Consider the following 23,573-nt stretch of genomic DNA (forward strand, 5'->3'; position numbering starts at 1 on the left):
CTAAAGTTATTAAACATGCAGAGACCATACAATTCTCAGGAAATATTGAAGCCTGTATATATATTCAGGAAGCATACCATTCATGCTTAGTCTATTCCTACAATCTTTCCCAGGCATTTTTGTGTGTGCCTTCTTTTATATAATGTTCTATGTAAAAGAGACTTTGTTATGGATCAAAAGGCTAGTGCATCATGAGACGTTATCAACAGAGCCTGAGAAATTCAAATGTGTAGTTCAATAGAGCACTTAAATGCATGTTTAGCTTGATTTCATTGAACTTTCAGTTTATGCTTAACTGCTTTGTAGAATAGGAAAGGAAACAACTATCTGCTTAACTCTTCTAAGGAAACAGAATATGTGTTTATAGCACACAACAAACTACAGACCTCTATACTGAAAGGGCCAGCATTGAGAAAGTACATCTTAAGTGCAGAGAATTGCATATGTTGAGGATGCTAAATTAGAGCTTTCATGTGACAGAATAAAGGAGGACAACATTCAAGTGGAATCATTTTGTTTTAGTAGCATCAGCTGTTAGTTATAACATATGCCTGTATAGTCCAGGTCATACCTGTGTTCAGTCTATGTTACAAACCCTCAATCCTGTTGGAATAAAGATAAGCATCTTTAAAGATATACTAAGGATATACATCGTCTAACAATATCCCCCAGGGAGCTGCTGGCTCATTAACTTGCTCTGCATTGAGCAATAACGTGGCACTAATCTTACCAGGGAAACAAACCTGCCAATTCTTAAAGTTGCATCCTTGCCAGTGGGATCTCCTTTCTTGTCCAGCCTCAGTTGTCATTTTGTCACAAGACTTTGGGAAAAGTGAGGAAATGGCTTTAATCACAAGCAATGAAAGTTAGAGCTGTGTATCAGCTGCAGTAGTTTGTTAATTATCATAGGGGTATAAAAATGTCCAGGACTGGAGAAGCCTCAGGAGATGCAGGTTCTTGCTGCAAATTTTCCTTGCTTTGGCTTTCCATGTGCTTTTTGTCTGGTTTTCAGGTCCTTCTGGATGTCCTGATAAAATCCATTATACTTCACATCAGTTATCAGAGGACAGGTGCTTAGTACCATTTAGACACATTCACAGAGCGAGCAGATATGACACAGGACCTTGACTCTCATGACTAGCACTTGGAGGTTATGTGGATGCCATAGGGTAACTCAAACAACAAAAAAATATTTAGGCAACTGAACTGATCCCTTAGGGTTGTGTCAGTTTGAAATTAGCAAACCTGAAATATAATGTCTGCATGGGCTGAATCAGTTAATTAGACATAAGTGCCTGGCCACCTGTGCTGGTTTTGGCTGGGATAATTTTCTTCACAGTAGCTAGTATGGGGCTTTGTTTTGGATTTGTGCTGAAAACAGTGTTGATAACACAGGGATGGTTCCGTTCCTGCTGAGCAGTGCTCACACAGAGCTGAGGCCTTTTCTGCTCCTCACCCCACCCCACCAGTGAGGAGGCTGGGGGGGCACAAGGAGCTGGGAGGGGACACAGCTGGGACAGCTGACCCCAACTGATCCAAGGAATATTCCATACCGTATGACATCATGCTCAGCGTATAAAGCTGGGGGGAGAAAAAGGAAGGGGTGGATGTTTGGAGTGGTTGATCAGGCAGTCGAAACATCTGGCTCATAGGTGTAACCCTTCACTGAAGACACCTAGACACAGATGCCCACATGTAGGCATCTGTTACCATTAGGGACATCCTAGGGTATGTGAGGCATCTGCCCAGGGGTGTATGGTATGCCATGGTGTCTACAGGAACACCATATTCTTCTGGAGCATCAGCTAGAAGTAGAAGCAACACCTCATGGAATGTCAGGTAATAATACTACATGCCCACACTTTGACAGCTGAATCAATCCACTGCATTTAGGAAAGTAACTCATTTGTCTAAACATAGAGCCACCTAAGATGTTCTAGAGTATTCAGGACATCCATATGGAGACATTTTGCTATTCTGCCAGATAGGAAATTCCAGGAAATCTCACACGACATGAGAAGCTTCTATTTAGGCAACTGAGTCAAGCCCTAGATCTCTGGAGTTGATTCCCACCCTAAATGTCAGTTTTATCTACATTAGTACTCTGATAATGTTCTATCAGCATGCTTTAAGCTAATATTTAGACCCTAGTTAATTAAAAACAGCTTTTTAATCAAGAACTTTCCTCATTTCCTCTTTATGAATGTTAATATGATTTTGTAAATCATTCATTTTTATCAGTGTCATGCCAATGCCAAGGCTTTCAAAAAGGCTTCTTGCCAAAATAGTTTAGGCATATGGAGTAGTGTACCCCATGATAAGATTCACATGGAAAGCTATTCCATTATGAATTATTTTCTGCATGGATTTTAAGCCTGCAGGCTGCACTGACAGATAAAACAGAATCTTGGAATGGAGTAACATCTAATCTGAAGTATCCTTTTATTCTGACCTAATAATGTTGTTTTAAAAGATTTCTCTTTTTTTATGGGATCTTTGTGAACAAATACTTATAAATGCTTGAGTTTGGTGGGGTTTTTTCCTTGAAACAGCAATTATTTTTTTTTCCTTAAAACGGCAAAAAAATAAGGTTTAATTCAAAAGACATTTCCTAATGGAAAACTGTCTGCAAAATTTTATTGATCTGAGCAACAGTTGGAACAAAAGGACAGCTTTGATAAAGTTCTCATTCATTGAACTTTTTATTAATTTGCATTGCCATATTTTCTTCTTTAGAAATACAAAGTATAGTACATTTTTCCCCAGTAGGGAATACAATGACAGGTGGTCTCCATCAGAGTTTTGTTGGCTATCTGTACAAAGCCCAAATTTCACAATATGCTGTACTTGTGATTATTGAACTTCTGACAGCTGTAATTGTGGATCATAACTGGATGAACTAAGTCTGAACAGGTTGTACAGCACTTGCTAGATAATATATTATTCAAATGATGTGCTTCCTGAGCAGTCTTAAAAACTGTCAGTGGACTAGACTGGGCATCAGAGGAATTAAACAACACATGTTTTGCTCAGTTCTCTGCTGTGCTAAAGCATCCTACTTAGCCGATGTGGCCTTACTGCTTCACAAGTTAATTTACTTACAGCTAGTCTGAATATATGTACATTGCACTGCATTTTGTAGCAACACCTAACTTGGAGCAAATAACTCTTAACATTCAGTCTTCCAGATAATACACAAGCTAATTTAGCCAGCAATGCAAGCAGGACATTTTGTTATTCTGGGTCTTTCTAGGTGAAATAATTTTTAAGATCTGATTTTCCAAAATAATGTTAGAAGACATTTCAGAACTTGAGAAGACTTTCATCTGTCAAAATATCATGGGGTATGCCAGTAAATATGCCCTAATACTCCCAAATGATTAAAAATATTTTAGTAAACTGGAGTTGAAAAAGAAGATTTGGGGCAATTAAAGGGAAGTTACTGGTGCAAGACAGAGATAGAAATCAGTCAAAATTTTAAAGCTGACCTCATGTTTTTAAATTGCTGCATTCATGTTAAATTAAAGTGTCTTCAAAGGACAAGACATCTGCCTCATACTGGGCAAAGACACCTGCTCAGCAAACCATGTCCTTAAGTTAAGGGGCTTGAAATCTATGTGAAAGTCATTCACTATTTGAGGCATCATGGAGAAATAGTTATTATGAATGTAGAATATTTCTAAACCTTGTTCATTAAATGATTTCACTAAAACATACCTCAAAGAGAGGGAAAGACAAAAATAGTGATCACAGCTGCACTTTCTGACTTTCAATATATCATTGGACACAGGATCTTAGGATCCTACTATCATTTCTGCATGAAGTAATTTATTTAGTTGAGATTAATGCCTGTATTTTAGTCTTTCAAAGCTTTTGGTTTGTGAAAGATTTTCAGTCATAAAGAGTGCACTGTGCTTTTGAAGTTGTTACAGTGATCATTCCCCCTAATGTAAGTTGTTACTTCTACTTGTCTAGCTTCAGCTCTAGGTGTCCTCTTAAACTTTCTTCCATTGTAACGAAGCATCTACAACCATGACAAATCTTCTGTTTGTAAGTATTAGAGACAGTGGTCAAATCAGTGCTTAACTCCTTTGAGATTAGCTAATAGAAAAGCTTATGTTTCTCCCAGAAAAAGCATGCTCTCACATCTGTAGTATTCAGTAGTTATATGGGTAGGGGTTTTTTTCTGCTGTGGTGTATACAATTCAAAGTTTGTGTAGAGTTTTTGTTTAAGAAAGAGCTGCTACAATTTAAGTATTAAACTTGAGATGGAGGCAAATGAAAATGTAAACTATGGTGTGAACCTCCGTTGTGATAGCTACTGTAGCTGTCTATATGCCTTCTTTTACGTCAAAACAGGAACTAAGTAGGAGTATGCATGCATACTAAGCTACCTCACCTATATTCTGGGTTACTGTAGCAAAAGGGTTTCTATAAAGCCAGTGACTGTGGAGTAGTTGCTGAACTACAGGTTCCCCACCTAGTAACCTGCTCATCTGCCTATATATCAAAGGTCAGTACTGTAAGTCTCTAGTAAAACCACTGGGCTTTAACTGAACCCTTCACAGTGGAAATGCTTACCTTGTCCAGGAGCTATTCCATGTCTAATACACAATCAGTGATAAAAGGAAAATAAAGCAAAAATTACTGGGCAGCGTCCTCATCCTGCAGCATGCTGCTCTCTGCAGCAAATCTGCGTGACGGTACTTTTTCTCTTCTTGCAGACTGCTGATAATGCAGCAGCAACAAAGAAAAGTCAATTAGCACTTCCACTGAGAGCAGAAAATTCCATATAGATGGATCCTCACTGCCTTTGTGAAAGATTATATATACATATCATTGTTTATATGCAGTTTCTACCAGTATATCCGATCAAAATGATTTTGCAGTAGCAAAATACAGAGGATTTTTTCTTTCTTCCGAAAAGAAGCAATGCCAGGAATTGATAGGGGGAATAAGATAAACTATGACAAGACAACAAAGTCTTTACACAGACCTTCCAGAATATGCTTAAGAGAAACACTTTAAGCTTTACTTAATTCCTGCTTAGAGATAAAGGGGCCTTATCAAGAGCAATAAGTATACCCAGAAGGCTAATACATGCCTAAACATTCTGCTGAATAGATTGCCATTAAAACTTTAACTTACAGAGAAACTTGATAATTTTATAAAAGGTAGACTTGTAAGGAATATTTGGTCTGCTGTCTTTTAGATATTTCTTCCATTTGAATTCCTGTTTCTTCTGTATAGCAGTTAGCAAAAAAGTAATGTTAACTCTTCTATCCATGTAGCTGTACTGTAGTACAGTGTGTTTAGATAAGATACTGATACAAGCATCACAGCCACCATCCTAGAGACCTTTCACTCGCCTTTCTCCTGCCTTGATTCATCCAAGCAGCTAGGCAATACCAAGATAGTATCAGTGGACAACATGGGCTAATAAAATTCTAGAGATTGTCGTCAGTTTAGAAGTGAGGTGCAGAGCAGCCTCAACCGTGTGACAAAATGTAAGCAATGCAGAAAAACCGGCAAGGCAGGAGTTAAAATAATTCATTAGCTACAGTACAAGAGAGAAACGTCCATACATTTGAAACGAGTAGACACCAAGTGCTCCAGGTTTAACTAAGGCATGACTATGAATACAGGTGTAAAATTTTAGAAAGGATGGGTTAAAGCATGCATGCAGACTATTAATTTTGGCTGTAAGTCTTCAGTATCAGTCTCCTGGGAGAGAAGTGTTGCATGTTTTTCTGTATGGGACATTTATATCAAACCTAGATGATAGTGACAGCAAAATAATTTTTTCACTGTGCCATCTTGGGGAGACTGGAAAATGTCCTGACAGATACAACTGTGATTTTTGAAAACCTTGTTGCCTCCTTGTCATTTCAGTTTCTCCCCTCCTTGTAGCCATTCACCTCCTGTCTTCTTTTACCAGTCATGGTAGAGAATCACACCTATCCTCCTTATTTTATGCCTTGTATGTAGAGTAGTTCTCTCCGGCATCTCCTTTGGCTGCTTTTTGCTCTTCTCTTCTGCCCTGTGCACCTCAGAAGTAAAACAGAAGTTTCAGGAAAGCCCTGCATGACCCAAACTCTGCTTTTAAAAGACTCAGTGCAAGTTTTGCCTGGGAGTTTGAAGGGAACAAAGTTAAGTCGTATTAGATCTTTTGAAATCCCATCCATAGATGCGCCAGCCTCTTAAGGCCACAGAGAAGTTAGCTTCCCAGCTGACTGTGGTAGAGGATGGTTCCCCATTCGTTAGAAGGGAGAAGAGGTTTTTTGAATACTACTAAAGGAGCCTATTACCAGCCGCACATGGCAGCTCCCACAGTCCCTATACTACAAGGGTTGTGAAGTCAAGTTACACAAGCAAACCAAGTAGAGAAACAGAAAATCTCCTTCAGAAGAGTTAAGACAAATCTGCTAGGATGGAGCTGTAAGGCCAAATCCTCAGTTAGTGTAAATCAGCACTGACACTAAACACATTTATGATCCACTCAAAGATCTTCCTCCACCTTTGCAATAAACTTTCCATGTTTTCTCTGTAGGATTCTTCAGCTTTGACCTAACTCTCTGTAAATGCTCATGACATTAATTCCCCTCTTTCTTTCTCAAAACAGGAGCAAATGGTCTTATAAAATCTAAGCAATCACTACTTTCTTCTTCAAATATATTTTGAAGGCTTCATATTGCTACGAGGTTCAGAAAACATAGTGCATTGCTCAGGTTACACAGATGACAGCTGGAATTATTTCTCTTCCCACATCCTAATCTGCCTCTGACATCTCTGAAGAAGACAAAAAAAAGCAAAACTTACCTTCTAAACCACTAACTAAGCTGTGTTCTTTCCTCATCATAATTATTCATTTGAATGTTTAATTTCCATCCTATCCAAAGGCCTGGGGGCAATGGTCACTTCTGTATGTCTCAACAGTGTCTAGCAGAAAAAAATACTTCCTCTGCAGAAATATTTGCAGTTGCCAGCATCACTCTGCAACCTAATAAAATAGAAAATTCTTCAATCAGAGATGAGCCAGAGAAGTAATCCTGCTCTGCCCTAGGCCCATGCGCTCTGATTCCACTTGACATCCACAGACTCTACCAGGCATTTCCAGAAGTGCTTTAAGAAAAGAAACAAAAGAAAGGGGGAAAAAGCCCTCCCTGATTATGTTATCCTCACATAATAACTTTTGAGGGAGCCTTTCCTAACCCACTGGGCTCACCAGACTCAGGATATTGAAATGGGAATCCACAGACCGAAGGAAACTCAGTTCAAATATCTCAACGAAAAGAATTATTTGAGATTCTGCTGGCATGTGCAAATTATAGAATAAGAGCTGGATATTTGGCACTCTTCTGCTGACTGTAATTTGCTGCATTTGACTAGTCTGCTGTTTGCTTCACCGCAACCCATGGGATGCCTCTGGCTAAAACATTGCTTGTAACCTGGATTTCTATTTTATTAACCTTCTCCTTTATCTAATGACAGTCTGTCATGTTCTGGGATGCCAGAACAATGTTTGCCTGATAAGATGTCTCCTGGGAAAACAGGCAGTTATAAGACATAAAAGCATACAAAAATGGCCAGCTTCAGCAAAAACTGCCGCTCTGTGAGCCTGCCTTAATTAATATGTGCTCTACCCTTGGTGCATTTGTACTGCCACAAATGTCATTATTTTCAGTTTATTAAGGATGCCTGCAAAGAGAGAAGAGTTTTTCTGGAAACCTGACCTCTTGTATGTCTTCCAGATTGGCGGTATGAAAAATAAAGTGTTCTTGGGGGAGGAGGAAAACTAAGCAAAGAGAAACTTTATTATAAAACTACAGCTCTGAGTTACATGTTTTCATTTGGACATATTATATGGTAATATTCTAGTACCAGAACCCTGCTATGAGCAATCTGTCTTCATTGTGCATATTTAATATGCATGGAGAGAGCGATAGCTTTAATATTGATTCTCCCTTCACCATGATATTTTTCCTTGGATTTCCTCATTTCATTTCCCTCCATGAGCTCTTTTACAGCTCTTTGTAGCACCAAAGAATAATTATTCATGTGGCCCATTCTTTTTCTGTCTTCTCAGTCACCACTGGGCTTCTTGTTCCTGACAAACAGAATTTCCTGACCAATAAATAAGCTTTCTGAGGACAACAGTTTGAAAAACAGGTGTAAAATGCAGTGAAAATGTCATCTACTTCAATTTAGATATGCTCCATCTCAGTGACTAGGCCAAATTTTGATCCCCAACTTGAATATAAATATCTATCTCATCCTTTTTTTGGAGTCTGAGTGCTTGAGAGTTTAACACAGACCATTCACTGTCCTGGGAGAATACTCTTAGGAAATCAAAGGACAGTTTATTTAGTGAATATATGACCATCATCATTGCAATAGGCAGTTTCCTATCGATTAAAATGTGAAAATATCTTATGTTCTTCTTGCCTCCTTGTCATCCTGTGGACTCCCAGGAGTTCACAGCAATAAGATCATGTTTTCCAAGCTATGCTATAATTCACATGAACCTCCTTAACTTTTTGATATGTCCTTTGACTAGGAATCTCAGACGGAAGTTAAATTTATTCTCTTCATAGTATGTACAGATTCTGACTCCAAAGCTTTAACTTCAGATATTGAATATTTTTTTACCATTGCAACAAACAGCCCTCTGTAGTAGCCCAGGTCATGTATTATTCTCCCAGTGATAAAAAGCATGGCACTTCTAATGAAAATCCACAGCCATTGGACATGGGCAGATAATTGCATGCAATGAATGCTGTGCAGAACTAATGAGTGCTGTGCAAAACGATATCCTTTAGCAGAACCAGCCCATAACACGCCCCTTGTTGTCCGTCATGCCATGTTAAGCAGTCTGCATGTGTGATTTGTGAAACTTCATCAAAAAGCTAAAGATAGTGTTTCCGATTAGAAGTTTCCATGATAGTTCATGAGAAATACTGAAGGTAATGAAAGAGTCTGAGCACTAGTGGGATCTGCCAGGATGCATATATCAAAAGCACACATACCAGTTAACTGAACACTAAATTTTTTTTCCCCTCTGAATTCTACAACTTCTCTGTTATCTCTGGGATGAACTTATTTGTTGTTTGCATGAGTTAGTGGTGGTGTTTGGTTTTTTAATGAAACAAATTATTAACCCAGAAACAGATTGTGAAATAAGAATATAAACAATTTAATCTCATATCAGCTTCCTTCTCCTTTTTTCTACTCACCACTCTATTCTGGCTATGTTCAGTATGATCAGCATGTCCTTATTGCAAGGTCTTTATTTATATATGTCCTCAATACTCAGTAGACTATGTACGTATATCTATGACATCTCTAGTTAAGCATAGCCTTATAACAGCACAATGCCATATCAGTCAGAAATCTTTCAGGTAGATGGACCAAGTGGTGTTAGCTCGCTCTAGCCCAAGAGTACTGTTCCCTTGGAGGCACATTGATTAGATTTTACAGCTCATTACGTAAAATCAAGAAAAATATAATGTTCAGGTAATCTGTTTTCAGCTTAATTTCTCTACATAATTAATTGTTCTTCCCCAAGAAGGGTAGACCCTTCTTGCAACATGTTCTTTTCATTGTTATTAAACTATTTATTGAGGTAGTTTGCATGGGAAGCTCAGCTAATTGTAAACAGCTGAATACTAATGTGACTTTGATAGAAGTAAGCCTTAGTGACAGAGTGCTGGCATTTTTTAACAGAGACTAAACTCTATCATCCTTTTTTAATTCAGAGGATAAATTAAATGTCAATCTGAATGCCTGCATCTGTTACAACAGCCTATATTCAATAAAGGTAGCTAAGAAAAGCAGTCAGAAAAGAACATTATGCTTCTCCAGGCTTGTCTTTGGAATTACTGTCTCTGCAATTATTTAGAAATGTTTGTTACGATTAAGATACAGAACTTAGTCTCATACCATATGATGAGGCATCTCTGCCTACCTATGGCCTGATGATACAGAAGCCACTTATATTTTCTTGAGAGATGGAAATTGGCTGTGGTCTGGGGAAAAAACAATTTCCATTGCCTGAGAAAACTGCCAGGTGAAGGCAGGGCATCTGGTGGCAGGATCAGACCTGTCACCAGCATGTCTGGGTGTCTACCTGCCACTAGGTGCCTGGGTGTCTACCTGCCACTGAGCAGAGCCCAGCAGTAAACTATTTACTTAAGCCATTCTCATTTCAATTTTCAAATCCCACTAAGTGTGAAATAGTGTTAGGTTTGCAACGAAGGAGGTGTCAGACTGCTAATGTTCGTACTTAGATGTACACAAGAATGCAAATACAGCTCTAATAGACAGGTTCCACTATGCTGTCCCAGGCAGCTTGGGCACCAATTATCCATAAAAAAATACAATTTAACTTTCAGCACTCTTAGCTACCAGTGCAAATAGACTGAAAACCAAAATGACAGTCTCCTCTAGAACTTTCATAGAACTTTTCCATGTAGCATCCTCGTAGCTAGATAAAAGAGGAAAATGCTGTTTGGGCAGGAAAACTAAGTGTTTTTACGACAGTTCTGACATGTTGTTATGTTTCAACTTTGAATGCAAATACCTTAATATTTCTCCTAAACAGAAACCATGTCTCTCTAATCAGTAAGCAAATAGGCAAATACCAGGACACTTTCCAATACTGTATTTCCAGAAAAGAAATCATAAAAACAGAAGTCAGGAAAAACCATCCATGAACTTGGAGGGAACAGTGATGAAACCACATACTGTAATCAAACCTGGAGCAATGCTAATTCAGATAAGGAATGAATAGAAAGCCTTTTACTCCTCATCGCACAAAAAGCTCGGTTGGTCTAGATTGGATAGGATTGCAGAAAGCCAAGGGCATGCACCTTCATTAAAACAGAAAGCCTTAGTATAAAGCTGTACGTTTGTTAATAAGGCCTCAAGACAGCTGAACATGAGCAGGCACCTAACACTGCTGAATAGGGACAGACCCAAGAACATTCTTATAATTAAGCACGTGCTTGCAGCATTTTGTTCTGTTGGGACCTCCTCACAGCCTTCATTATAAACTTGTGTTTCAGACATGAAGCTAAAAACACAGAGGGTTAAGAGAAAAGCTTTGTAAATGTTTGCAAAGGCAAAGTGGGAACAAAAACATTGATGTGCACTGGGTTTTATTTCTGGCTGCTCTGCCCCCAGGTTTGGTCATCTGTTTGGAGAGTTATTAGGTACTCTGTCTCCTGCACCACCCCAGCCTCAGCCCAATGATTTCTTACTTATTTGTGTTCTAAGATTTAAGAGCAAAAGTGACAACCAAAGTACCTTTCTTCACAGCTGTGTCAGCAAGCTCACGACAGCTTATGAAATAAGAAAAAGAGGTACTTTTGCTATGACTGTAAGAATATAAAATACATTTATTGTTCATTTCCACAACTAAGATCTCAAGGATCTCAAGAATTGGCTGACAGGGACTTTTTTTTTTACAAATGTGAGGACAGAGGGTCCACTCTGGCCATAAGGATGTTCAGCAACATTCTTCGAAGGAGACAAGAATTGCCACAAAGTTGGGTTCAAAATATGTAAATTATTAAAACTCTTAATCATCAGGTGTTTACCAGATGACCATATCACTATTACTTGTAGATCAAAAAGAGAAGGAAGTCCCTGGGGGAGCATTTTTCTTATTCCTCCAGCCCCTTCCATCTACCCAGTCAGTAGTAAGGTCCTGGTAAGCTCCCATTCCTGCCATCAGATTTAACCTTCAGCATCTTGTATCATTTGCGCTGTTCATGCATCATCCAAAATGCTGTCCATCAAATGTGTATATACTGCAAACCCCATGAACCGTGCCTATGCTCCTCACAGCCACATATAAGATGACATCCCCTGCCTATGTGGAAAAGTGTGGGGAGCTATTTTCCTCAAAACTTTTTTCACAAGTGTCAAGTAGCGCAGCAGTCCCTAGCTTCCAGTAAAATCAAGAAAAACTTACTTCTTCCAATGCCCCAAAACTATTGAAAACCAGCTGCGCAAAAAAAGTGCTTCACAGGTCTTGGAGCACCAGGAAAAGACTGGAAGAAATTTAGTTTACAGTGTAAAATGACATATCTCTCCATGACTAAATATATTTTTAAAAAAAAATTAGGTAGATCTGGGTATAAATAATAATAGTAGCATTATTGTTTCAAAATGAAAGCACAAGAAAATTGCACAAATAACTTGTGCTCACCTCTGCAAATGTAGAAGGGTTTAAATTCACACAGATTTCCTTGTATGCCTAGTCTATAACAGACAGGTATTGTCTTATTAATTTTTGTATTTGTGTGTTATCTGTATACCCATGAAATAAATGCATTTTAATAAAAAGAACCCTTCCATAATTAGAAGTACTCAAGAGAAAGTGATGTTTCTGTGATAAATGACAGACTGACCCAACAAGACTTGCTGTGGCCATGTTGTTGCTCTATTACTGTGAACTACTTGATTGGTACATATGAAAAAGTGATTTATCTGTGGCAGCCTGGTCTTTCTATTTCAAAGGTATTATTCACCTAAATCCTTGTATATGGATTTTGAAGTATTCCAGGCCCTGACTAGCTTTAAACAAGTGCTATTACTTGCACACAGATGAACTGAAAGGTGATGCCACTTTTCTTGTAGGTAGGTAGTTTGACAGTGACTGTGCCTGAAGACTCAAAGGGCAGTTCAGCAACTGGATGATTATGAAAAATAATAGAGCTGGCTTCCAGAGCGCTCTCAGTTGTGATCTCAGTTCAGCCAAGTGACCAGAAGGAGTTAGATGACAGTTTAATTTCAGGACAACAGACGTTCACAGCTCAAAACCATTACCAAAACTTACAGCAATGAGATTCATCTGAAAAGGGTGAAGAACTTAATGGATTTGGAACCTGTACTACCTCTAGGTCAAGCCAAAAGTGCCCTGAGGAGAAGCTTGAGCTGTCATGGGGGATAGGAGACTTTGATCTCCAGGGCTTTATCAATCTTCAATCAGCACTGAATTAACAAGAACAATTCAGAAGCAAAGTGAAGGCTTTTGGGCTCTTATCACAGCCAGTCCTCTGTGACCTTCACAAAAAAAAATCTAGGCTGAAAAAAAAAAAGTTGTGTAACAAATGCTGCACAAGGAAAAGTGATGCAATAGCTAAACTTTAGAGGACAGCACATATCTCTAGATCCTGATGAAAGGGAATCCAATTAAAAATAGCCAGGGGACACCCAATGGAGGAGATGGGCAGCTGATGACCTGAGCAGCTCTTGACAGTAAATGTCATTATTTGCTAACAAAAAAGATCAAATGTCCCTGCTAAGTTTCTTTGGAGTACTTTTGCTTGCCTGTTCTCAGTTAGCACCGTACTTTCCCTACATTTACTGTGGTCCACAGTAAGGGAAAAGTCAGTACAGTGACAGGGTAACTGACAGCCGCTACAATCACTGCAGCAGAGAAGGCGTGAGTAGGAAAGATCTTAAACCTGACTCTGGATGCTGACCTCTCCAAAGGAAGGAGCTTTTTCATTATTTTTGGTAGGAGGTTGTCGCTGCCATTCAGAAGCAGCACAGGTCTCTGGTGTAAGCACACAACACTTTGCCTGGTTCTCATTCCTGCTATAGAATTTTGGTTCATTAATAGGCTGGAAATTGTTCCTACATTTGTCTGTGACACAGACAAATAATCACCATGGATGAAACCCCTTTAGTTTCAATGTTTCCATTCAAGCTCTTCTACATAAGTAATACAAGCTTGGAAGATGTTTACAGATGACTTTTTTTCTTTTTTTGCCCACCATCTATGGCAAGGGCTACTCTGGGATATAAGTGTTCATCCCACATACTCTAAGACTATATTAAAAGCTGTTGGTTACATTAATTTTGTCCTTTCTTGAAGCAAAGTCTAAATCAAGTTCTGTTGCAGCCATCCTAGGCAGCTGCAATTGCTTCACAGTTTCTTTCCTTTACAGTCAACTTCCCATGCTGCAGTTCCCAGTGTCAAATGCTTTCATCTGACCAGGCTGGCATGCAGCCACCTGGGAAAACAGGAATACAGAGCTGCTCGCTCCTCTCTCCTATGTCTAGGCTGGTCAGCAATGTGCTATGTAGTTCTCAGGGAGATTTTCCCCACAGATTTTCAAGAGTGGTGGAAAGTAATCAGAAATATGCATCTTCCCCTCAGATGCACCTGATCAGATAGGAATCCTGAGCGAGGGCAGGAGCAGGATGAATGCCCTATGGCAATTTAGCTGTTCATGCTCATCCTTTGATTTCTGTAGCTCTGGGAAGTGTTGGTCTTCCTCTGAAGAGCAATGATCCCATTGGATTCAGGCACAGCCACAGCGCCCAGTGCAGCTGTGACATAGCGTCGGGTCCTAGGGACCCAGGGCTCTGCTGCGCTTCATGACCCTGCCTTTTCCAAACTGGACTGATGGAAGAAAAGCTCTATTTTCTCTTCCCTGAAGGATGGTTACCTGTGAAGTAGATGCCTCTGGCTCCTCTGAAAATGGCAAGGGAGCCACTGTGTTCGAGCAGTGAAGTGGTCTGTTGTGCTTTTCCTGCTCCACAGAGGGGTTTTTTTCTGGGATGGTGCTGATGTCAGTCCATATCAGACTGTTTCAGACTCTCAGCAGACTCAGGGTGGACATCGCTACAGCACTGCATCTGATTCACAACACAGAACTCTCCTCCACAAACACTACGGCCACAGACTTCAAAAAAAATAAAATAAAATAAAAGGAAAAGGGGTTTTAAAGGATAATAGAGACCTTGGCAGCTGCTACCTAGTGTCAGGGCTGGAGACACCTTAATCAACCCCTGAGCCTGCTGTGATAAACACTACTACTCTCTAGCTTCACATGATGTATGTCTCTGTGCTGTCATCATACACAAAATGTTTGAAAACATAAGGTACCAATGTAAATCATTCCTGCGCTGAACATGACCATCTACCCGGTGAAAATTGTACTTGAAATAAAACTGATTCTTCTTGCCTGCAAATTATTTTTAAAAGTGCTGTTAAATGTTTTAGTGATGTTAATAAATGATGCTTAGGGCACTTTGGAGAGAATAACAGTCCGTGTTGTTATACTAATAATGCATGCTTTTAATCTCTTCTACAACAGTACATGAGAAAGCAAAGACAAATTTCTCATTTGCTTAGGGCTTCAACTAGCTTTGTAATATTGTTTGATAAAATGTTGAACACTGAAGAATCTAATTATTGTTATCCTCAAACAGGTACACATCATGAGTTGAGGTCCCTAATAAATTATGAGATTATAGCAATAACAAAGTAAACGTGTTGTTTTCGTTCACTTTCAGGTTTTGAGCATTTATAGGTCAGATTTCTTGGTTTTCTATGTAACCATGAAAACTAAAACATTTTTGTCATCACTGGATTCCAGGAACTGGAGCTATAACAAAACCAGACAACATTTTGAAATTCACACTGGCAATATCATGCTCTATTCCTGTGTAGACTGACTCAAGTTTCAGCACTATTTGAATGAATGAAAGTAGCAATGTGTTAACCTAGTTGCAGAAGAAGGCCCAGTCTGTTTGCATAACTGTAGATTTAGATGAGGACTTTTAAAACAAATCAAGTAAATCAATGAAATGGATGAATAAGAATACACGCAAGATGGTAATTAAGTCAAGCAGAAATAACAAATTAAGATAGGAAAGTGAACAATCGTTTCATTCAATTTGACATTGTAGATAAGGCAATACCAATCCAGTATGGTCAATGCCAACTTGTTGGCCTGTGAGGATCAAAACAACACAGCACCTTTCTGAATCACTCTGTGAGTCACTGTAATCTACTACACTATGGCATTTGTTGCAGTTGTGTCTCTAGGAGAACAAGGAAAGAGTTTGCATGGTACTTTATGTTGCAACCTTCCTCTGTGAGTCTCCAAAAGGTTGACCATAATAGCTAGTTACCCACTTGCAGTCAGCCACCAAGACTCAGTTGTTTTGCATCGGTGGGTCCTTTTCCTGCCAAGGAAGCTTTTTGTAAGCACCTGCATGCCAAAGAACTTCAGGTTCCCAGGTAGGGCATCACCTAGATGGACCTGTTTAATGTGAAGGGTTAAAACTGGACCTTTATCTTACCACTAAAGTTGTTTTGCACCATTGTTCACTGAATGAATGTAGACCAGCCATTAAGGCATAACATTATCACCCTCCATGTACATACAAAATAGTTAAAGCTCTTTGACTGTACTTGTCAGGATCTGTGAGACCAGCGACAGTGCAGAAAAATCAATTAATCTTATCAAGCTTTTTAAAACGTAGTTGTTACTGCAGGATTCCTATGTGCAGGTTGGAGGTGGAGCAGGTCAATCCACTGCCAGTCTTCTCAGCTGAATCAGGGTGGGTTGACAGACCAGAGCAGAGTAGAACCTGGTCTTCCAGAACCATAAGAATTTCAATGCTGTAAGAAAGTTTCAAGTCATGAATCAAGCCAATTTCTCGAACATGACTTTGAACTCAGGATCTTGAGAACATTGGAATAGATCCAGACAGAACATTTCACCTAGTTTTACTCTTAGGTTTTAAGTGGGAGTTACACAAAGAAGAAAAATTAGTTCTGTTCCCAAGGAGGACTTTCACCCTTTAGAAAACATTGAAGACACATAAAATTAACTTTTCTGGATTTGTGGCTTGATTTTGTTTTTCTTTGTGTTTGTGGTTTTGGTTGGGATTAGACTTGGTTTGGTTTGGTTTGGTTTGGTTTATTCCAGTGGGAAATTTGTCAAAACAGTAACTAGAACAGGTTTGATGCTTGATGAAATGGCTTTTTTTTAAAAAAAAGAAAACATTTCCTCCAAAATTCCCTATTCATCTTTAGTCTACTTCTACTTTAACATCAAAGAAGAAAGTGGGAGATTCTCAGATTTTCATAGAAACAGTTCTTTCACCCATCTGAATCATATCTGAAGTTGAGTCACAGCTGTTACTAGATAATGCACACTGTGACCCAAGGATCAATGCCACAGCTTTCTATTGATGCAATAGAAATGCTGCAGATTTATTTGGAAGTATTCTCTGTCCTCTTGCTCTGGGAAGGGCATTCTGTTCCTTATATTTTGCAGTATCTACATGCTTCTATGCTCTGACCACACAACATGTTCATCTTATCCCACTCAGCTGCATTATGTCGGGACACTATTAAATATTTACCTTCTGCAGCATAATGCAGCACTTAAACACTAAACTTGCCATTTCTGCCAGACAAACATAAACTATAGCAGGGCTTATAAAGTTATAAGTTCCAGATGGTGATGAATAAGTAATGTTGCACCCTGGGCCTAATTGCTCTAAGTTTCTAGATACCTGAAAACCATCAATTATACATTACAAGTGCTGCTCCTTAATTCTTTCTTGCTGGCATTTCAAAAGAAAATGTAGCACAACAATTGCACTGTACTTGCAGGGAATTTCTCTTTGAAAACTCTTTCTTTACCATTACTAGATTTTTAAACTGTTCTTTGCCTCTGAATGAAGTTTACAAAGCTGGCATTGAAAAAGTTCCCTGAAGAGAAAAAATGGGAGTCCTCATTGCCTCTTTTATGATAAAAATGGGAATTTACTTGCTGCATGACAGTCATTGTGCCTAATATATAATCCAATAAGAGGCTGGGCACTGTGCTACCCTTATTAGTGATTTTAAGAGTCTGATCCAATTAACTTGGAATTTTACCCTAATTCAGTCTCCACTGGCAGCAGAAAAAAATGACTACTGAGTATTTCATAGTTCACTGTACCCTTCCAGCTCTGGAGAAAGCATGTTGCTAGCCTGGTTGCAAGCTCACCAGGAGTTAGCTGCCCTTGTCTTTCACAAATCAGCAGAGTTGTCTTGCCTGGTGAGCTCACTTGCATTTCTGCACCTGTTGGCCCAGCCCTCTCCCATTGCAAATGCACCTCTCCAAAGAGCTGGTGGTGCTTGCAGAAGACCTCCAGTGAGGAGCGCACACAGTCTGCAGGTCAGACTGACCTCCGACATCCTGCCTATGCCACCACGCCTTGCTCCATGTAGGACTGGCTTCCCTTTGTATTGGTCTAGGACATCAACACACTCTTGAAAGAGTCACGGGTGGTAGATTACACCCAGGCACCCAAGGCTGTGCCTATACCCGGTTCAAGGCTACATCTATTTTAGTAAGTTGGACACTGCCAAGGACATTGTTTGAGGCCCAAAAATTTCAGCCTGTCTACTAATAAATTGTAAGGATGATCCTGACCTGGCTTCGCCTCCCCTCGATGAGCACTGTCCCAAACAAACCCTGGGCACGGCTGGGAGTTCGCATGAGCAAGGAACTGCTCCCAACAGGTTTGTGTGTGGCCATCCTGCCTTGGAGACTGAGAAGTTTAACAGCTCGGAGAACGGCTGTGGCATGCCAGCTGGCCTCTGGGCCAGAGAATAACCCTGGCACTGCCCAGTGTGCAAACAGAGATGAGGCTTATGGATGTGCACATGCACTGCAGTGTGTAGTGAGGCACAGGGAGCCGTGCACTGCTCTGCTTTAGAGTTCGCCCAATGCCTGCAGCAATCTACTTGGGGAAAAGGCAAATGTGGATTTGAGCAGGTCTCATACCATGTCCTCAGCAGACAAAGCCTTTCTGTGGAATCTCAGTCAGTGAAGTACTCGTGATTCAGGTATTAACATATTATGCAGTCAAAGTTTAATTTTAACTGCAGCAAAGATTGGAAAATGACCAAACAAAACCGTAGTCCGAAGAATATAAAAGCTCCTGTCTGCTGAGAAAGTAAATGCCACAGAATTATTGAAACAAAGCATAGAATCAGAGCAAAATATGTCACCTCCTGCTACCTTTGTCTTGCAAGACTTCATGAGAGGAAAATAAACACCATTTAAAAAATCACTCTGCCAGAATAAAATGCTGTAATGATTAAGATAATGCAGCTGAAAGATATCTGCAGCCTAGACCTGGTGACTGATTTTATGGGTCAATTCAGAGAAAGACTGATTTCTTCTCAGGGAATTCATTGACAAATTGGACCAATGAAAATACACCCACAGCATTGTCCATGTCTTGGTCCTCACATCAACATATCTGTCACTGTCACAGCTCTTGGATTCCACATACTAACTAGGGAGCAATTATTTATTTCATTGACGTTTTCTGTCATTTGCTGTGCTAGTGAACATCTGCAACATAAAGGTTTGGGTTTCTGGCTGAAGGCAGGCCAATCATTCCCATCAAAATATTAGACTTTCTGAATGTCCACTTATTTTAAAGCTGAATTCCAATGTTAGGACTGGCATCCTGCTTGCAGATGGATTGGTAGTGCTCCAAAACAGCACAGGAGCAGAATAGAAACATTTCCAGGTATTTGTGCAATTAGCTGCAGCTCCTTTAGTGTGTTCCCAGTTAATTTTGGCAGGAGGAACTGTACGTTCTTTAGGAAGAAACCTTAATTATTACTTAAGTGTTCCCCTACAAATATACAGCACCTGTCCTGCATATGCAGGCAGATGCCAAGTATTTTTCTTTGTTGCTGAGTTTTCTATTAGGACTTTGCATTTTACTGTGAGTGAACTCCCTCTCCTCTCCTCTCCTCTCCTCTCCTCTCCTCTCCTCTCCTCTCCTCTCCTCTCCCTTTTTCCTCCACTTGTACAACAGAGAGCATGTAGTACTCTGCTGAATACTATATACCCATGTGAGCTCCAAAACTGTTTTTCCAAAAGTCTTGCGTATAGGGCAGACGAAACCAGGCACTGTGATTCATTTAATGTAAATTTAGACAAGTATATACACAGCTACCTCTAGACTTTTCAGCTCACCAAAAGTTTCCCAAATAGACAATCTTAAAGCATGATTCCTCCAACCTATTCTGTCTATTTCAGGATGTCTGCTTCCTGAAAATATGTAGACAACTAAGTAGCGGTCATTTAATTAGTTGAATCTAGGTCCATGTGCCTCTTATTTGTCTTTCTATTTGACTAGGGTAGTTTTTATGTGTAGTCTCTGTTTGGCCCCACAGACATTTGTCAGCTAGCACAGGTGTTTTGCCCTCTGTGTTGTGTGCAGCAGACTCAAGGCTTCATCTATTCCTTATTTTATGTATTTCCTCCCATCTACCTGCTTGGGTTGCTTCTGCATTGGCTGTTCTTTCTTCTGTGAGTACAAGTGCGTGCTTTGGCCTTTTTAATCCCTTTCACAAGTATATGAATTGAACAATGACTTGACCCTCTAGTTCTAACCTATTGCCCCATTATTAATGGTCAACGTAGGCTGTTTTGGTGAAATTTCGTCTCTTGGCAATGCAGAAGACACACTGGGCTTCCTCCACCCCCGTTGGAACATGGATCCCAGGCAGTGACTTTGTCCTCTGTCCAACCATTGTGAATCCAGCTGCAGAGATATTTTATTTCACTCTGTCTTGTCACTTCACAACATGGTCATCCAAGTGCTGCAGAGCCCACGTGCCTTGTTTATCAAACAAAAATACTAAAGACAAAACAAAAAAATTGCAGTGGAAAAAAAATTGTTTGATTTGGAAAAGATGGCCCATACATATGCAGATACCTACATTTTTGTAGTAGAAAAGGGGATATGGCAGAAGAGAATTGTTGGAGCTGAAGGAAAATTTTCTCTGCCATCTTAAGTCACTGGAGATAGAAATCAATAGACCCCAACTGTGCTCAGATGCACTGTTTTCTATAATAATAGATTTTAGGGTTGGAAGAGGTATATTAGGTTTATCTAATCCATCTCCGAGTCATATAACTGCATTGTTCTTTACTGTACATTCTCCACTGCCTTTCCTAATTTAGCTTATAAAACCTGTACAGCTTCAAACAGCAAGTTAGAGACAAGAAATAAATAGTTAACTTAGTCTTATTCTGTCCCTGTACTAAAATACAGTGCTAGTGCACTTGTTCTGTAAGACTGTGACCTCTGTGTATTCCTGTCAACTCCTTTGTGACTGCCGTGGTTTCACCTGGGATAGAGTTAATTTTCTTCCTAATAGCTGGTATAGTGCTGTGTTTTGGATTTAGAATGAGAAGAATGTTGATAACACACTGATGTTTTAGCTGTTGCTGAGCAGTGTTTATACCAAGTCAAGGACTTTTCAGCTTCTCATGACCAGCCAGCAAGAAGGATTGGGCTACACAAGAAGCTGGGAGGGGACACAGCTGGAACAGCTGACCCCACCTAGCCAAAGGGATATTCCATACCGTAGGATGTCATGCTCGGCGTATAAACTAGGGGGAAAGCTGGCCAGGGGGCCGCTGCTCGGGAACAGGCTGGGCATTGGTAGGTTGGTTGTGAGCAATCATTTTTCATTTGCGTCACTTGTTTTTCTTGGGTTTTCTTTCTCTCTCTTTTTGTTATTTGCTTTTTAATGGCAAATTATTATTATTATTATTACTATTATTATTTTGTTTTGTTTTGTTTTATTATTAAACTGTTTATTAAATTATTAAACTGTTCTTATCTCAACCCATGGGTTTTCTTACTTTTACCTTTCTGATTCTCTCCCCGATCCCACTGGAGGGCGGGAGTGAGTGAGTGACTGTGTGGTGCTTAGTTGCCAGCTGGGGTTAAACCACAACAGTGACATTATATTTACTTTACAGCAGTGAAAATATAAAAAGTTTAAGCTGATTCTGTTTGAGACTTAAGTAGTTTGTCCCAAGATTTTCCATCCATTTTAAAGAATACATTTCTATTTGATTCTATATTGCTAAGTTACTGTGAGTGTAGAAATGCAGTGCAAAAGCAGAATCCCATGGAAAAAGAAGCAGGGCTCAGAAAAAGTCTGGTTGCCAGCCAGCCCATATTGTAAAAAATTATTCATATTCTGCACCCAACACACAGCTGTTAGGGGCTTAGAATCCAGGAGGTGGGAGAATTTAGAAACATAGCTTGAAATTATAAAAGAGAGCTGCAGAAAGACTTAGGAAACTGATCCATGTAATAATGAGCGGAGCAGTTTCTGAGACCCTGGAGAGTTGCACATTAAATAATATACCATTTGTCAGGTAAAATACCTTGGGCTTGATACTGATCTCACCTGCTCAGATGTTACAATGCTGCTTTTTCACTGACTCAGAGGAAGAAGACCCTGATTTATACCATCACAGCTCAGAGCAAAGTTTGTCCCTTGCACTGGAACAGAAGCAGGTTATTAATGAATTCTGTTACAAGTTTAACCTTGTAGCCTCCAAAGATGCTACATTTCATATGGTTTAGGGGGTTATGAGAAAGAGTGGGATTAAGAAAAAAAAATCCTCAGGGAAAAAAAAAATAATTAATTAATTCTGACTTCTAACTGGCTCCTGGGTCTTTCCATTACCTGGCATTCTTTCAATGATGTCAAGGATGCTTTGACTTCTGACCATTGCTGGCATGCTTCTGTTTTCTTCAAGAAGAATATTTTTCTTGTATCACATATTCACATTTTCCAGGTGCTTGATTTTCAGCTCAGGCATTCTGAGAGTTGCTGTTTCCAAGTTTGTTGTCAAACCCTCTTTTCTTTTCCCACCAGGGAATCTCTGATACCTCTTTTCAAGAAAGAAAGAGCAAGGGAAATCTCAGTAGGCTGCAACATAGAATGACAGGATCACAGCAATTGCTATGACTACTGCTCTCACCTTAAGGCATATGGATTGCAAGTTATCAATGCAATCACACGGCAAGGGAGGTGCTACGGCATAACAGATGTGGGGGATGAGGAGATCCACCGAGACCCACTAAAATCCCTTAGCCTTACCCATGATGAGCATCTCCATCCCATTTGATCAGGGGCATGCTTCACCAATCCATTTCTTACTGTATGATCAGAGCCTTTCAGAGGACAATCTGGTCTGCAACACCTTACTCTCTGCTTTCTCAGACCCAACACTAACGTCACCCATCAATCCTTGGGACACTAAATTGCAAATGGGGTATATTTTTCCCTCCTCGCTGAGAAACCAGATCAGAACACTTGCAAGGATGCATGCACACTAATTTGTATTAGCTCAAAAAACTGTATGTGGAAATGGCAAGAATCTGCTTTGGGATTGTTTCTTGGCTGGCAGTTGTGCCATTCTCTTGGTCACTTTCTCTTGTTATTGTGCAGGGTTCCTAAAAGTAATAACATTTATGGAGTTCTTCAGGGCACTGTTCAATAAAAACTTCTGTTCACCTAAATAGGTCAAAAGTACAGAATCCAAACTTTTGGGCTGGGACCAAACCAAAGAATGACCATACCAGAAGGTAACCCCTGATGAGCTCTGAACTAGCTATTCCCACCAAGAAAAGAGAATTCGGAATCATAAGTGCCAGTTCAATGCAAATATTAGATCAGTGCTTTATAGGGCAAGCAAGATGTTAAGAACTGCCTTGAAAGGAACAGAAAAAAACATCAAGCATTATTAGACAACTCTATAAATCAATGGAGCATCCATAGATTGCATATGGTATGCTGTCCTCATTCCCCCACCTCCAGAAAGAATAGAGGAGTTAGACAAGGGTAACAGAGTAAGTAACAGATTCCATAGAAACAGTGAAAAAATACATGAAGTTTTTCTTCCTGGAACATAAAGGAATGAGAGGAATATAAC

Source organism: Haliaeetus albicilla, chromosome 18 (assembly GCF_947461875.1).
Source record: "Haliaeetus albicilla chromosome 18, bHalAlb1.1, whole genome shotgun sequence".
Lineage (NCBI taxonomy): Eukaryota > Metazoa > Chordata > Aves > Accipitriformes > Accipitridae > Haliaeetus > Haliaeetus albicilla.